The sequence below is a fragment of the Peromyscus maniculatus genome, chromosome 1 (assembly GCF_049852395.1).
Source record: "Peromyscus maniculatus bairdii isolate BWxNUB_F1_BW_parent chromosome 1, HU_Pman_BW_mat_3.1, whole genome shotgun sequence".
In the NCBI taxonomy this organism is placed as follows: Eukaryota; Metazoa; Chordata; class Mammalia; order Rodentia; family Cricetidae; genus Peromyscus; species Peromyscus maniculatus.
The window spans coordinates 57,260,838-57,274,281 of NC_134852.1; the positions used below are offsets into that span (position 1 = coordinate 57,260,838).

Below are 13,444 nucleotides of genomic sequence, written 5' to 3' on the forward strand. Positions count from 1 at the left end.
GTTCCTTTTTAAAAGTAGATTCCATAATCTCCCTTTTTACCTTATCATATCCATATTTTCTCTTCTTTCTTTTCATAATAGATTCAGTAGTCTACCTTTTGTCATTTTTATATCTTCCCCTTTTTCTTCAGTGTAGATTCAGTGATCTACCTATTTATCCTATTATTTCTTTATCTTTTTTCTCAGAGTAGATTCGATGATCTATCTCATATCTATATTCTTTTTTTCTTTTTGCTTTCTAGGGGTGAAGATATCTTTAGGGAATCTTGAAAAGAAAATTTGGGGGTTAATCATCAAGTCCTGTATCGTTTGTCCAGTCTCTGCATAATAGGAAAGTTCAGGGCTTGTTTCAAGTCCTTGTTCGAGTAGTCTGTCAGGCTGGTTCATCTCAGCTAGCCATCTCAGAATTGTCCTAACCAGTTTGTAGTCCAAAGCAGATCTTTCCGTGGTGTTAATCAGCTTAATGGTTTTACCATAGTCCTTTTGAAGATTTCAAAGTTGCTGTTAAGCATGGTCATGGTTTCCTGCAGACTTTTTTTTTTTTTTTAAAAAGAGAAAGCCGAGAAGTCAGAGCTCAGAGCTAAAATCTCACCCTTCCTCCTGCTGTCCCAGCTTCGCGAAAAGAGACCTACTTCCTGTCGGTTCGTTTTTTTAAAGTATGTTGTTTTGCCTTCTCATTGGTTGTAAACCCAAACACATGACTGCCTCGTCACTGTCTGAATGTACAGCCCCCTAGGTCTTAAAGGCATATGTCTCCAATGCTGGCTGTATCCCTGAACACACAGAGATCTTATGGGATTAAAGGCGTGTGCCACCACCGCCACACTCTTGCTATGGCTCTAATAGCTCTGACCCTGAACACACAGATATCTATGGGATTAAAGGCGTGTGCCACCACCACCACACTCTTGCTATGGCTCTAATAGCTCTGACTCCCAGACAACTTTATTTATTAACATACAATCAAAATAATAATTCAGTACAATTAGATTACCACCACAGCTACCCTTTGATCCTTTTCCAGTAACACTATTCCCAGTTTTGTAATTCAACCCTGAAGCATAGGAGATCTTAGATGGTAGAAATATCTTCTTTAGTAAATCTCAAACACTCTCTTAATGAGATAAGAGAAACCAAACTGTCACACTTACTTTCTTAACACAGTCACTGCTGACAGGGGCAGGTCTCCATGTGCTAGAAATTCCCCACTGCCAAAGCACGGGGGTCCTCTAATTCAGTCCCACATGACACGTTACACCTGGACTACAGAGTCAGTCCCACAAGCTCTCCCTCCACTCTGACACAGTCACAAGCAGTAAACTGTTAACTGCATTTCTAACTGGCAAGAGTGGGGGATGGGGTGGGATGTGTGCATGCTCCTTCATGAATCATTCTCAAATTGGTGTCTTTACCAAGGTGATTCTCCTTAGGTATATATTTTTCCTCATTTCTGACTAGAATGTGTAAAGGAAAGGGGCACTTTGTTCACAATTTGGTGTGCACATATGTTACTGGTGGAATTATTGTTCACACATATTGGGCAATGTGGATCTCTAATGCTGGAATTTTAACATATTTGGTAGATTTACTTGTGTAAAATTGAAACTCTTTGACTCTGTTCTTCAGTGTGCTATGGGAAATGTAATATTCAAACATCTCTCTGAAATTATAATTTTGATGGAAAGTTGAAGATCTTCCTAAGGTAACACTTGATATGTAACTCCAGGCTTTTATCACATGAAAATTCCCTTTTAAATATCTCAATCAATTACACAACAGTCCCTTTCTTCTCACACCATGCTTCTGTGAAAGATAACACAGAAGATAAACAATGGGTTCAAATAGACTTTTGCATAGGTAGCAAGACTCATTTCAACTTATAAAGGCTTTGTTTTTCATATCCCCTTAAGCCTTTAAATAAATATTTGCAAAGAACATCAAGTTAATATATTCGTTAATAATCTGCTTACTGTTCAGAGAACAGTCTGCACCCCCAAGAACTGAAAATACTATGTATTTTCTCCAGATGCCCAAAGGCTGTGAAGACCCAGGAGTTCCCATGAAAAAGAAAAAGATGCATTGACAATTGTCAGGTGCTCAGCAAGTTCAAGCATAAACTGGGAGGCACCATCACTTTGCTGATTCCTTTCCATGGACCTAATTACCACTTCACTTCACTCAGAATCCTCTCATCTTCATGCAAATGAGCTGTGGCATCTGTTCACTTTACTCCTAGAGAGGTTTAGTCTTAACAGTCTGTGAGCTAAAACTGAGCTGCTAAACATCCAGGCTTACCAGTAATGATAATCTCTCATGAGCATTTACACACATTCCATCAAACAGAAAGTAACAACAACAACAAAAAAAAAGACAACCTCACTTTAATAATTCTGCCATTGAGTGTATAAGGGATAAGTCCTCCTTTCACATGTGATTGGGATGTGAGTCCCTCTCGAAGATGGAATGGCATAAATACATAATATTCGTGTGGAGGAGGCCAAAACGCTAAAGATGACAGGACACATTCTGCTAGTCTCCAGCAAGATCATTACTGACCCAAAGATCAGGAAACGGAGTGGTGATTTCACACAACCATGAACCCATCTTCCTCTGAAAGCAGTATTTAACAGACTCACAGTTGAGTGAGGAGGGAAAATAAACTATTGCAAAGATAAAGCATCAAAGTCAGTGAGGACAGGCGCATGGTCATCAGCCTGGCTTCAGCAGCTAGTTCAATCTGTGTGTGCAGGTGTATATGTACGTTTGCAAGTGTGCATGTACATGTGTGTATGTGTGTGCCTGTGTATGCATGCATTGTATATGTATGTGTTCTGTGTTTATTTACATGTATGTGTATTTAGGTATGCATATATGTATGTTCATGTGTATGTGTGCATTGTACATATGTATGTATTTGTGTGTATTTATATCTGTATGTGTGTGCATGTATATGTGTGTTAAGTGTGCATTTGTGTGTGCTTGTGTATGTGTGTGTAATTGTACATATGAGTTTGTTCTATATGAGTTTTTTTGTAAATTTATGCATGTGTTTTTATGTGTATATTTGTGTATTGTGTATGTATGTGTATGTGCATGCATTCTTGTGTGTGTACAGTATAGATCATGTATATTTTTTGTGTGAATGTGTATATGTGTTTGTGTGTAAGCATATGTATATGATTGCATTTTTGTATATATACCAGTGAAGACACCTATATTTGTGTATGTGACTTTGCCTATTTTCTGAGTCGTGTACATATGTATGCTTCTGTATGTACATGCATATATATGTATATATTCATGTTTGCACATTTATCTGTATATATGTATAAATATTTATGCATTAGTAATATGCTTATGTATTTATCTGTATGACTTCATGAGTATACAGTGTGCATGTGCATTTGTGTTTTTGTATATGTGTGCACATTGTACATTTCAATCTATGCAATCATAGACAAACAAGAACATTGAGGGTAAGCAAGTGAAACAAGACAATTAGTAATGTAGGATGAAATGACATGATTATTGAGATGAATAAGGCAACATATAAAGAGGACAATGGCATTGTTTACAAGATGGCTGTTTGAAACAAGGGTCTTTATGAACTTGAATTTGACCTGAGCAATGTCAGACTGACATTACCACCTGCAGTATTTGACTGAGTGGATGGTACGGTGTGCCAGCTGGAATAAGAAAAGTGAATTCCCAAGTACATTTATTATTGATCACCCATTAATTAATATTGTCTTAAAAATCTATAAATGTGATTTAGAGTTTGAACTATGTCAACTGGCATTATCAAGAACTAATAGTTCTTCTTTCTCCATTACTTGTCCTCCCCAGTGCTGGATATGCTATCAGTCTTTCCAACCCATGGATGCATAAGAATTCAAGTAAACAACAGGCAGAGTTGGAGCTAAAGTATTCTTACTTAATTATCTTCTCATTGGAAGAAACCATTCATTCATAAAGTATTATTATTTCTTTAGTAGTTTATTATTCCTTAGTACGAACTGTATGATTTTTGATTATGTAAATTTTTCTAGAAGAGGAGATATGCTTTAAGCACAGTAAGTTATGAATACCTAAATTGTTATAGCCTTTCACCATAATAAAACAATTAAAATTTAAATTAAAGCACAATGAGATGAGAACACACTTATATATATACATAATGCAAACAAGCTAAATGCAGCTATTTGTAAATAAGATGAGTGGGGAACATGACTGGGCTAATATGTGGAAAATTAAATTTAGAATGCTCTTTATAATATATGAATATAAAATGCAAAAAAGAATTTCCTGCTGAAAAACTCGCTGAAGTTTTCATAAACCATATAATTAATTTACAAAGGAAAGAGAGCAATTACACATATGTCATGTGAGGATAAAATTAAATAAATATAAATATTATAACTGATGATCCTTTTTAAGGAGATGAAGGTTATACTGTAAGGTTTCTTGTAGGGAAATATTGTATTACTGGACATGTGCACACACCAGCAAAATTAGTGTAAAGGATTACATATCTGGGTGATGGAAATTCATTTTGCTTTGCTATATTAGAGGTGGTATGGTAATGATGAATTTAAGAACAAATGGTAGATCAGCCAGCTGGTGGTCTCTGAGAGGGTTCTATGTAGTACTCGAGGTAAATGGGGACCTCAGTCATGTTCAAATCCTAACATCAAGTTTCTGCAATTCAATGATAAGAATCTTCATTAAATATTTGAAATCCCATCAAGTTTTTAGATGTACTATTACACCGTTTTGACATAAAATATGTGACCCTGTGTTTTCTCTCCTTTGATCTACATATATATCTGGAAATGATTCCTAACATCAGAAGCTAAAAAAGTTGTGTTTTGTGCTTTTCTTTCTCAAGTAAAATGCATCCCTTTTTCATGGAAATTACCTCTATACAAACAGTATTAGCCAGCAAAAGTCATTAGTCAAAGGGTTTCTAGCTACAGGTTTCATCAGAAACTCAGGAGGCTGAAATGAAAAACAGAAAAGTACATTCACAAGTTAGAGCTGTAATTCATGTGGAATACAATCTTTGATCAATTTGCTGTCCTCACTCAACCTAGCTATGACCTTTCACCTTCATACACCTTCATACAGTCATGAATTCACCTTCATACAGTCATGAATTACAATTGTCATAAATGAAAACACATTGAAGACTATGTTTCTTTTGCATCACTAGAGATTGAACTAAGAGCTTTGTCTGGGCTGTTCTAAGCATTATATTTCACAATTTTGCATTATTCAAGAAAAATATTACTGGCATGTCAGAAACACAGTCGCCTCATTTTACAACAATTTTTTGCAAATTTCCTGTGGTCTCAGAACTAAACTCAGGATCTGTCCTCGAGGACTTGCCTTGATGTATCACAATCTTTTGTGTTTTATTAAAGCTTTTTCCTGTTAAAAACTACCGTGAAAATTAAGCTAAATGGTTTATCTATCTATTTATCTATATCTTATATCTGTCATCTATAATTTACCATCTACTAATATCTATCTTCTTTTTTAAAATTTATTAATTTATTATTATGTATACAGTGTTCTTCCTGTATGCATGCCTGCACACCAGAAGCAGGCACCAGATCTCATTACAGATGGTTGTGAACCATACCATGTGGTTGTTGGGAATTGAACCCAGGACTTTTGGAAAGGTAGCCAGTGCTCTTAACTGTTGAACCATCTGTCTAGCCTGGTATTTATCTTCTATACATGATCTAGAGTCACCTACCTTTCATCTACAGCCTACCTATTATCTATAATCTATCTCTATCTACCTTCTATCTGTAAATGACACTTCTAGCATTTGTTATTCATTTTCTATCATCCCTCTGTCTCGATGCCTGGCCTGTGTCTCTCTGTGTCACCTCCTTTGAGTCTTACTACCATGTTCCCATTTGAATTTGCTTTTAGAATTTAATCAGCTGTCCTTTACTATAATTACTTTTCATATGCTAATTCTAGTCTCTCCTAGTGTACACTGTTTACAACATAACTCTCTCCCATATTTCTGAAGCTGTTTAAGGCATATATACAAAATGTATTTCTGGTAATTAGGAACTCATGTTTTATTTCTATAGCAGCTATGTCTCTTGCTTCATGAAAACAAATTTATGAATGAACATACCATTTTAGTCAGAAAAAGTGATTCTTTCAAAGATTTCTACTAGGTTGGCTCATTAAAAATAAGCTGTGAGTCCTGAACTCCACACAAAGAACTGCAGGTAACTAAGAGATGCTGAGAGTGGGAGAAATAGTCTTTCCTGGAATGAGTATTATGAATTGGTTATCTAATATCAAAAGGTTAGTGTGAAAATATACGTATAAGTAATGTTACACAGACTGAACAAGTTTTATTTAGGAATCTATATGTATATACATATGCATAAATACTTGTAATAACAATTAACGAAAAACTAGGCCATGAATTTGAAAGAGAGCAAGGGGAGATAGATGAGAGAGTTTGGAGGGAGGAAAAGGAAGGGATAAGTGATAGATTATCATTTTATAAAACAAATAATAAAAATGTATAAAAAGAAATGCAGATGGTTTCAACAAGCAACAAATATTGTGTGTGTGTGTGTGTGTGTGTGTGTGTGTGTATTGTCAAAGGTTATGCAGACATATTACCTCTGCAGTCCACAATGGTAGTAATTAGCTGATAATTGCTTTAATATATAAGCCTCCGAGGTGCACAAGTGTATTTGATCACCTTTACTGGCCTTCTGGATTGCTGTTTTTTTTTTTAACAAATATGGATTTTTAAACATGCTCTATGGAAATATCTTAAGCCTCCTCATTTCCTCAGAAGACACGAATGCATGGCATCTCCAAGCATGTGAACTTGGAAATTGAACAGGATAATAGCTTTGTTTTCAGGAATATATTCTATGTTTAATAATGCAGTGTAAAGGTCATATTTTCAGATGCTAAGTCACAGAATGTTCTGTCTAAAATCTTGACAAGTTTGCCCTTTCAGGAAAAATGTACATCCATGTGACCATGTGTGGGCTGTGGAAAATATGTCTTCACTCATCTTTCAATTGTTTAATAATCCTTAAATTCTTAGTTTACTCTTATACAAAAAGTTCTAACACTTTATACTTTGAAGGTCAGTTTCCATACCTAATGCAAAGAGAAATAGAATTGTTTTATTTTTCAGCCTTCCTTGTTTCCACAACTTGGTAATGCAATCATGTAAAATTATCAAAAACAGTACATTATTTCCACTTCCTATCTGTTCACATTTATATCATGTTACCATTGGTTAGCCTAGAGTCAACACTCAAAGAGCTTCCACTCTGTCCTCTTTCCATGATTGTTGGCTGGGATAAGCCAGAACAGACTCAGAGACCATACACTCATGGTAGAGGTATGGGCTGGCTGGTTTTATGTCAACTTTACACAAACTAAAGTCACTGGAGAGGATGGGACCTCAGTTGAGAAAGTGTTGATATGAGAATGGGCTGTAAGCAAACCTGTAAAACATCTTTTTAATTAGTGATTAATTGTGGGTGGCCCATCTCATTGTGGGTGGTTCCACCCTATGCTGATGGTCCTGGGTTCAATAAGAGATAGCTGAGCAAGCCATAATAAAGAGCAAACCAGTAAGCAGCACCTCTCCATGGCCTCTGCATCAGCTTCTATCTCTAGGTTCCCACCCTGCTTGATTCCCTGTCCTGACTTCTTTTGATGATGAACAGTAATGCAGAAGTATAAGCCACATAAGTCCTTTCCTACCCCATTTGCTTTTGGCAATAGTGTTCCATCTTAACAATATTAACTCTAACTAAGACAAGGTATAAAATAAAAAGTCTGTGATGAAGAGGTGAAGATGGGAATAAAGTCTTCCAAGTACAAAAAAAAAACATAGTTTAAAAATTGTCTGGACCTGGTGCGATGGCTTGCTGAGTAAAGGTGCCTGCCGCCAAGTCTGATTACCTGAATTCAATCCCCAGGACCTTCATGGTGGATGGAAAGAACCACATTTGTCCTGTGAATTGCACCCTCATATCATGGGACAACACACATGCTATGTGCACACACAGGTGAGTACAAAATAAACATATTGTTGCAGTTATTTTTAATATTGCAGTGATGAAATGCTATAACCAAAACAACTAGGAGAGGAAACGCTTTATTTGGGTTATGCTTTCACATCTCTGTTCATCACTGAAGGAAGTCAGGGCAGAAACTCAAACAGGGCAGGAACCTGGAGGCAGTAGCTGATACAGAATCCAGGGAGGAACTCTACTTACTGGCTAGCTCACACAGCTTGCTCAGCATGTTTCCTTAACCCAGGATCACCAGAACAGGGAGGGCATCGGCTGAGCCCTCCCTCATCAATCACTAGTTAGGAAAATGCTCTGAAGGCTTGTCCACAGCCTGATCTTATGAAGGAAGTTTTCCAGTCAAGGTTCCCTCCTGTCAGGTGACTGTAGCTTGTGTCAAACTGACATAAAACCACCCAGCACATATAAATAATATAGTTTTAAATTTTTAAGAAAAAAGTTCTAATGTCAGAAAGTTTGCAGATTAACATGGAAGTGAAGCAAAGGACCAAATCCTTCAAGAGGACACAATTCAGAGCAAGTCCATGTGCACAAGTATTGTCAGGACCAAAAAGCCAGACTACAATTACCACAGAGCTCAGAAAGGCTTTCTGTAGCCTGTAGGATCTCTGTCTCTCTCAGGGTCAGCTCTCTTATATGAACCTCTGGCCACCAAAGATTTCTCTCATCACTCAGCAGTACGAATTTCTTGGTAGAGGAAAGAAATCCTTTTGCTTTCTCCACAAACTCATTGTGAAAACTCTCAGGACTCTCTGAACTCTAGAGAGAAGTTCCCACACCTTTCCAGCTGCATGTGCCCGGTCGCTGTCATCAACACCCTAGGCAGTTACTCCTCCGCCACAGCTCTCAATCCCTGCATTAAAAAGAAAGTCCTAACAAGGTCCAGGAGGAGACTATGTCCTGCAAGGAAGCCCTGACTGCAGGAGAGTTCTCAATAGGGACATTTTCTACTTCCTATGTGGCATTTTGCTCAGATGATTAGTAAAATATAGAAGGAATGAGAAGAATCCAGAAAGAGGATGTGAGTAAAACCTATATGGAAAATAAAAGAATAAAAATTTAAAAATTATATAAAATAACAAGATACTGCAACAAGGAAACCATGATAGTGAAAATAATAAAGGAATAAAACATGAAGTTGGTCTATTTGTGTTTTTCCAAACCACACAACATTTTCTAAAACTCTATACTTAAACAATGAGCCTGTGGAAATGACTGGATTAGTGATATATTTCATACAAAAAAAAGTGCAGCCTCAAGTAAGGCATGCTGCTCCAAAGTGCTGCAATACATTTGAGATTTTAAACTAAAGAATTAATACACAAAACACCAAGGGGACACAGGGCAAATGTCAAAGGCTGGAGTTAAAAGCTATTGTGAGCAGCCAGACACGGGTTGTAGTGGGTAGCTGTTCCAGCTTTGACCTGGAAGTACTACACCCATTGAGCCTTTGGTAACTGTCATGCCTACAAGGCAGAGCCGAGACAGGAGCCCTTAAGACCTGAGATCTGGATGTGCCAGCTCTCTTGGTTCCTAGATTTTGGATGCTGGAGGTAAACTGAGCAGAGTTTTCCAGAGAACACAGCTGGACGGCACTACACCTTTTCTGGACCCTGTAACTTATCCCTTTACTTGTAAGTTACCCCACAAAATAAACTTCCCTTTTAAGTACATGGAGTTGCCTTAATACTACAACCAATAACAAGTGTTGGCTATCAAATATGCATCTTCTGCAAAAAAGAGTAAAGTCTTAACCCCAAGTCATTCCCAGAGATCAATTTTAAAGAATTGGATGGGAATATTTTTATGAGGATTGCATTCATTGATTATATTCCACACTCTGAAATGGCAGAAATCTTTCTCTCACCCCACTGTCCAATACAAATTACATGATATGTGCTTATGTCATGTACACACATTCGCCTAAAATGATACATGACGTGTGTACAAGCGTTATTATAAAGGTACCAACATACTCCCTAGCCATTAGGGAAATCTAAATATTGTTAAATGTCATTAATTTTATAGTATTATTTTATTTAAAGTAACATAGATGAGTAATATACTTTACATAATTTGAGTTTATAAATATTCAGGGATTTTTTTTTTCTAGCAGGTATCAATTCATTATCTCTTAGTCATAAACCAACCATTTTTTTTAACTTGGTTTTCTGGCACAGTTGCTATGTCTTGCAAAACATATGCTTACAACTTAACAAAATATTAAAGTCTTGCAGGAATATTGAAAATTGGAAGGACATTAAAAGTGAATCCTCCTGGCAGCCAGCAGCATCCATTTACCCCAAGACAGCACTGAACACGACACAACACAAAATTACAAACATACTTAAACCATTATGATTTTGTATTTGAGATTTTGTTTTATAACTCAACTGTATGGTTTGCAAGTATGAGTGATAACATGGTGTTGCAATGCCAAAAGACTAAACAGGACTGGGAGCCTTCCCTAGGCTTCTAGACTTGTGATTTTTCAAAATTTCCCAAGGTATGCAAACCCAGGCAGATTTTTCTGATGTTCATCCCTCCTGATCAATGCTGCTTATAATCAACAGGAGAGTAGATGAGATCCTGAGTAACTTTCTACTGCTGGCATGAGCGTGGCATGTCAAGGACATCAGAGTCTCAGACTCATTGAAATGGGAAAGCCTTCCCCAGGTCAGGCTAGGTAAAATGGAATGACCTCCCAGTGATCCAAGTACAGAGTCTAATAGAATGTACACAAAATACCAAGTGTAGCTTCCTCTTCTTACTGACTGCATCCTGAGACTGTTCTCCTACAGAGATGAGATGACAAACCTCCTTGTTCAGCTGTATTTAATAAACCCATCTCCTTTTTTGTTGGGTTTTTTTTTTTTTTGGTTTTTTTGAGACAGGGTTTCCCTGTGTAGCTTTGCACCTTTCCTCACAGGCTGGCCCCAAACTCACAGAGATCCACATGCCTCTGCCTCCCAAGTGCTGGGATTAAAGGTGTGTGCCACCACCGCCCAGATCCCACCTTTTCTTTTAACTTTATATAATATACACACTGAGTTCCCAGGCTATAGTTGGAAGTTTTCCTGGTCTTGCCCAGCATCAAGGGCCCAGAGCCACTTATAAAATTCCTTGTCCTGTGTGGTCCTGCAGCTTCTCAGACCCAAGTAAATATATAGAGGCTTATATCAATTACAAATTGCATGACCATGGCCTATGGCTCAAACTTCTTGCTTTTGCAAGGCCCATGGATAACAGACAACCTTGAGTCTTAGAGGAGAATGGAATTTTCATGATGGGTGATATTGCTCTGTATGCTGTGAATGTGTTGCTCTGAGTGGTTGATAAATAAAATGCTGATTGGCCAGTAGCCAGGCAGGAATTATAGGCAGGATAAGCAGACAAGGAGAATTCTGGGAAGAGGAAGGCTGATGGGGAGACACCAGCCTGTTGTCCAGGGAGCAGCATGTTATGACACACAGGTAAAGCCATGGAACACATGGCAACATATAGATTAACAAAAATGGGCTGAGTTAAGTGTAAGAGCTAGTCAATGGTAAGCCTGAGCTAATGGCCATGCAGTTTTAATTAATATAGGTCTCTGTGTGTTTACTTGGGTCTGAGCAGCTGTGGACCAGGAGGACACAGGAAAACGTTCAGCTACATTTTCAAATGTTGTTATCTACATGACTCCTTAGTTCCATTTGGATGCATTTTGTATTTTGCCATGGCCATGATCATATAAAAGCCAGTAGTTAAATCATATGGATAAAAGAAATGAGTTTGGATGACAAACTGACAGGGTGTCAAAGTTGACAGTTAATCTACTAGACTTGGCTTGCAAGTCAGCAGTAGAACCAACTCTCATAGGTTAGTTATATGGTAATTCTGTTCTACCTTAATTAACATGTGGAGATATCTGTCACACAGTCCACAGAGAGGAAGTATCTCTCTCTTAGCTTTTTAGCCTCTAAACAAGTACAGTATTAACTTGAATTAGAAATGAGTCACTCTTGAGTGCTCAACATGAAACTCAAAGGACCCTTAAATAATGAGATTAGTTTTTCCTTTGAAATGAAGAAAGGCCTTTTCCTTTTCCAAAGCTAGCATAGTGAAACAAAGATCAATTATTGGTAAGCAACCTCAGGGTAAAATCAAAGTTAAAATGGACCATCTTCCATGGCCTTCAATTCCAATGGAAATTAGATATTACTTTGTAGAAAGCATAGTAAATAAAAGAAGCTAAGTCAGTTAAATTCACTGCTAAAAACTCTGGGATGGTGTGATAATCATTACATGTTCACAATCCATGGCCCAGAACAACTTCCCTCTATTATTCATTATTCTTTATCATTGTTTTCATCATTAGATTTTTCATTAGTTTTCCCTTTAAACACCCTTTCCCACATGCTTTTCCAATATAGCCTCAGCCCTCTGCAAAACACCCGGATGTGCTGTGTTCCTGACATATATAGAGACCAGATCCTTGGCATTGGGCATCGCCAGGCTCCTTTAAATCTGACCTTTGTAATGTGTCAGGTATGAGACGTGGCAGACAGTGTAATCTCTGATGTCACTTATTATTTATTATTCAATAAACCAAGGCAAAAATTGGAGGGCAATATTTTATTTGTCAAAGTATCATGATTTGACCTTTAAAGAAATATTCTTTAAAAAGAAAAATTATTGAAAAAAATTTATTTTATGTAAAAGTGTCATTAAACAAAGCCTATGAAATGTAGTTTACTTTTATTTTTTGCAATATCTACTAAATCCTACCAAAAAACATCTTTGACTTAAATGTTAAAAATAATACTTAAAGAGAAATGGTCCCCAAAAGGACAAATAAGTCATGGAGCTCAGCTAAATATATAATGGAGCATATATATGCATATAGTTTTACTATAGCAAACAAGGAGAGTGGTATATTTCATCTGATATTTTCTTCAGGATCTTTTTAGCAATTATAAGGTCTGTTTCTACATCTTTACCTCAGCAACACCGTGGGTCATGAACTCTTTATTCACATGCACACCTTGACCATTTTCACTCACAGAAGATCTTTGCTGTAATAATGGATCTAATATAAAGATAAATGACTATAATTCTCTTTCTTATTATTTTTAACTAAGATTATTTCTTTTGTCATGACTAATTTATCTGTTTGAGTCTTTGGTGGTCCATGTAGCTACCTGCCAGGCACCAAAGGGAAGAACATGAAGTTAAGTTCAACATCTACAGCAACTTGATTTCTGTTCTCCAGAATGATCTTTCCAGGCAAATCTACAAGCCTTGCACAGGCCTGTGTCGGAATGGCCTGTGTTTTGAAAGAGAATCTTTATAAAACACAG

General features: G+C 37.0%; 2 long non-coding RNA genes across 2 annotated transcripts in view; one reads left to right on the top strand and one right to left on the bottom strand.

The window, feature by feature from the left end:
* Positions 1 to 1,341, bottom strand: part of LOC143266979 (uncharacterized) — a 165,023-nt gene extending 163,682 nt beyond the window's left edge. The window contains exon 1 of the long non-coding RNA XR_013041835.1: positions 1,152 to 1,341. This is a non-coding gene — a long non-coding RNA (uncharacterized LOC143266979). The remainder of the gene's footprint in view (positions 1 to 1,151) is intronic.
* Positions 1,342 to 1,588: 247 nt separating this feature from the next.
* On the top strand, positions 1,589 to 2,676 carry LOC143272027 (uncharacterized). The gene is made up of 2 exons (XR_013049403.1): positions 1,589 to 1,702; positions 2,027 to 2,676. It is a non-coding gene; the product is annotated as an uncharacterized LOC143272027 (long non-coding RNA).
* Positions 2,677 to 13,444: the final 10,768 nt, after the last annotated feature.